We start from the raw sequence: 4,310 nt of genomic DNA, 5'->3' as shown, positions 1-4,310 counted from the left end.
ATTTCCACTGAGAGGATGGGAGGTAGCCACTGACAACGGTGAAACCCTTGCATACAGCTTGCCATGGAAGGAGCCTTGCGTGTTTGAAGAAGAAGACAGTAGGAAAGCAGAGATTCAGAAGACAGAGCATCTCCAAAACCTCAACCTATTCTCCATCACTGCAATTCAAGTACCTGTTTTATGTTCTTTTGCTTTTTACAATCAATCCTGATAATCTTTGATATCCTGACTAAGATTTACAAGATAACCATAGCTTGCTTCAAGCCAACAATCTCCGTGGGATCGACCCTTACTCACGTAAGGTATTACTTGGACGACCCAGTGCACTTGCTGGTTAGTTGTGCGGGATTGCAAAAGTGTGATTGCAATTTCGTGCACCATCCTCCTTGTTGCACATTGAGTTGACTTGTTGGATTTGTTCCTCTAGTGGTGATCTAATCTTTAGACCTATATTATAGCAATGTCTTGCCTCTTTGTGGTCACCAAGAATGGTTACTATTACATCATCCTGCACATGAAACTTGACACACAAGTGAATTGTTGAGACAATTGCTCCAAAAGTATTTAATGATGGTCATCCCAAAATTATATTATAAGGGCATATGCAATCGACTACTAGGAACTGAATATTTAATATTTTCAAGTATGGAGGCTCCCCTAAGGTTGTTTTTAACCAAACATAACTTGTCACGAGAACTCTTTCATTGAAGAACCCTACCAATTCTCCGATAGAGGATTGTAGAGCTTTGTTGCTAAGTTGTATCTTCTTAAATGTGGAATAGAATAAAACGTCGGCACTGCTTCCCGGGTCCAATAGAACCTTTTTAACTATTAATTCTCTGATATTCACAGAGATTACCATGGGATCATCAAGATTTTGGCATTGTGATTGAAGATCCGAGGTGGTGAAAGTAGTACTGGCTGGTGGCGTGTGTGTTTGTGCTATTGAAGATCCTTCCATAGTTAACATAGCTCGGTAGCTTCATTTTCTTGCTGAATAAGTGGTTTTGCCTCCTACGAAACCTCCTAAAATGTAGTTGATAACTCCCCGGGTTGCAGAAAATTGGGGTTGGGTATCCCATTTTTCCTTATCTTTTGGTGTTGAGGTCTTATCTCCTATTGTTGCTGCATGTTTTCGGCCACTGACATATTTGTCCAGTAAACCCCGCCATGCTAAATGTTCAAGTAAATCCTTTTTTATGACACTTTCATCTGTTGTGTGTCTGAACTTTTGATGAAAGGCACAATGTTTTCTTTTATCCATGTACTTTTGATCTTGATAAGTTTTTGCCTTACTGGGTGATTTTATTATTTTAGCATGGAGGATTTCCTTGATTATATCTTTTTTTTTTTGGTGTTGAACTGTGTATACATGTCAAATTTAGGTGTTAGCCTGAAAGGCTTCTTTTGTTCCTATGCTTGGTTTGACCTTCCATGTTTATCCTCATCTTTTCGGGGTGTTTGTTTCTTGTCTTTTCTTGCTTTGCGAAGCTTTTCAATCTCAATTTGTCTTACTGCTTTGTCCTGAAACTCAGCGAATGTTTTAGGTTTGGTGACTGCAATCGTTTCTTGGAACTTCCCGGGCATGAAGCCGCTCTTTAGGGCATGTAGACATACTTCGAGGCATAGTTCGGGAATTTTTATTGCAACCTTGGTGAATTGAGTCATGTAGTCCTTTAAGTTTTTGTGTTGGCCTTGCTTGATGGTACTAAGATAGTAAGAGTTTTTGACATAGATTTTAGAGGCTACAAAATGGTTGATGAATAGGTCGGCAAACTCTTAAAAGCTGAAAATTGAACCTGCAGGCAAACTAGAAAACCAAAGTAAAGCAACTCTATCCAAAAAGGTTGGGAAAAAATGGCATAAAATAGGATCAGAAGCACCGTTCAGAAATATCATTGATTCAAATTTTGTGACATGTATCTTTGGGTCACCCAGCCCTTCGTATGGCTTCAAAGTGGTTGACAGTGTAAAATTCTTCGGTATTTGAAAATTCACAATCTTTGTCAAGAAAGGATTTGTTCTTCTTTTGCTGGTTTTAGGGGGGGTAACCTCCATTGTCGTATTCATGTCAGAGTTATGCTCATTGTTGAGATGTTCTTTGTCAGCCTTCTTATTTTCTCCGTCCTCTTTACTCCCACTTGTCTTGATGGCAAGTAGGTTGGTCATTTTCTTGACTTCGGCTTGGAGTGCAGCATTTATAGCCACCAGCTCGGCATAAGACAGAATAAGAGGGGGAGTACCATCATTTGCCATGACTGCGGTCCTACAGAAAAAGGCTAAAATAAAATGTAAGGTAACTTTATTATCGGCCCACGGTGGATGCCAAATATTCCGTTAAAGAGGATATCTTCTGAGGTATAACTCGTCTGCTAACGTCCAAAGGCCTCTTCTTTAGATAACAGTGAAGACTCCTCGGAACTCGGACTGGGGGCGTAGAAGCTTCAAAAGAGACTCTGACGCTCAAGTCAGTATTTATCTTAAGAAACTGAAAGCAATAGAGTTGATGTGTATTTTTCTGGTATCTCTTTCTTGTATATCCTATAAATTTATTTGTAGTTGCCTTTTATAGGCATCTTTTGTAACTGCTTTGTTACTTAGTATCTGAGTTTATATGCGGACTCTGCAGAAATGGCTTATAAGCTCAGTCTGATTTGTTAGAAACGTTTAAAAAATCTCTGAAGTATATTCGAATTATTCTGAGATATAAAGGGTGAGGACCACATTACATAAAGAATTGTTATAAAAGATCATTATCATTGCACCTAGCTTAATTAAATTCATTACTATTTTTAATTGTAAAAGATTTAAAAACAAACAATTTTAATTAAAAGAATATAAATTAACTTAACAAATATTAAATATTAAAATTAGTTTCATAAAATTATCCAAAATATTCAAGAAAATTCTCTTATAAATTATATATTTTTGGATAGAATTACTTATAGTGAAATTGATAAGCTGTATACCTCGCGTAATTAAAGAGTAATTAGCCAATAAATTAATTATTAATAAAAAATTAGAAAATTATATTTTATAGTTTAATGAAGTAGAAATAATTAAAATATGAGTTTGAACACTAATTTTAAAGATTTTGTCCCAATATTGAGGCAAACGGACCAAACCAATTGAATCCCAAGACCCAACCCAACTCATCAATACTCATGAGTTTCAGCTTATCTTCTCCTCTATCACATTGAACCACGCTGGATAGGGGGAGGAGTATAAGAAAACCTAAACCCCTTTGCTCTCAAAAATTTCAATATCTCATAACTTTCAATCTGGAGCTCCGATCGCTGCACAGTTTGCAGCCACGCGATTATCGTGTTGAGCTCTACAATACCCATTGAACAATTCGGTAGGTAAGTCTCAAATTTTCATCCAGCTACTCATCTCTCTCATTTTTGAAAATCTTGAACAATGGTGTTGAGGTTTTATTGATTTTGGTGTTTAGGATCAAGCTAACTTAGTGGACATGCAAAGTCTTGTCCCAATTTTTGTCGGTAAGGTGAGAAATCTCTAACTCTCATGAATCATTAATAACAATGAACCATAAGTTAATTTTTGCATAATATTATTTGGTATTAGACTAGATTATATGTGTTGGAACCAAATTGGTGGTGAGAAAGCTTGATTGTGGACGTTGGAGGCTGGATTTTTTGTTTCGCGTGCGTTTGGAACCTTGGGTGTTAGTGCAAAAGAGAAATTTGAGGTGCTTCGACATTAGGGAGAAAGCGGCCAAGGTATGATTTTGGTTTCTCGTAGATAATATATAATGTTTCGTTAAAATGTAGGCTAGACGACTATAGGATAGGTTGGAATGTGTAAGTAGGTTAATGTTTAGTAACCTTGATAGAATTTTGGAATTATGTTGAGAATGAGTTGATGAATGATGTTATTGTTGATTGTGATGTTGATGTTTGATGATGATAATGTATTATAATGAGTTATGTTATATGATTTTGGGTGTTTGGAGTGAAATTACTATAATTGAGTAAATGATAAAGGGGAGGAGATGAAATGGTTGTGATCTTGTTTTATATACAATGGGTATAGTTTTGAGGAGTATATATTAATTTTAAAATGAAAGTTGTTGAAAATAAAGATTTTGGTGATTTTGTAAAAAACTAATCTTTGGCTGAACTTCGGCAGGTCATAACTTGATTTTTTGACCCCCAAATTTATGACGTTCGAAGAACAAACTAAAAATGATTTTTAACGAAAAAGTTATGCGCGTCAGAAGTTTGGTGTGCAAAAGTGAATTCTACAGGACTTAGCAGCATTTTAACACTTTTGAGGGACTCGCGTAT

Source organism: Arachis duranensis, chromosome 10 (genome assembly GCF_000817695.3).
Source record: "Arachis duranensis cultivar V14167 chromosome 10, aradu.V14167.gnm2.J7QH, whole genome shotgun sequence".
Classification (NCBI taxonomy): domain Eukaryota; kingdom Viridiplantae; phylum Streptophyta; class Magnoliopsida; order Fabales; family Fabaceae; genus Arachis; species Arachis duranensis.
The sequence above is the reverse complement of the archived record's forward strand: the minus strand, read 5'-3'. Positions refer to the sequence as shown.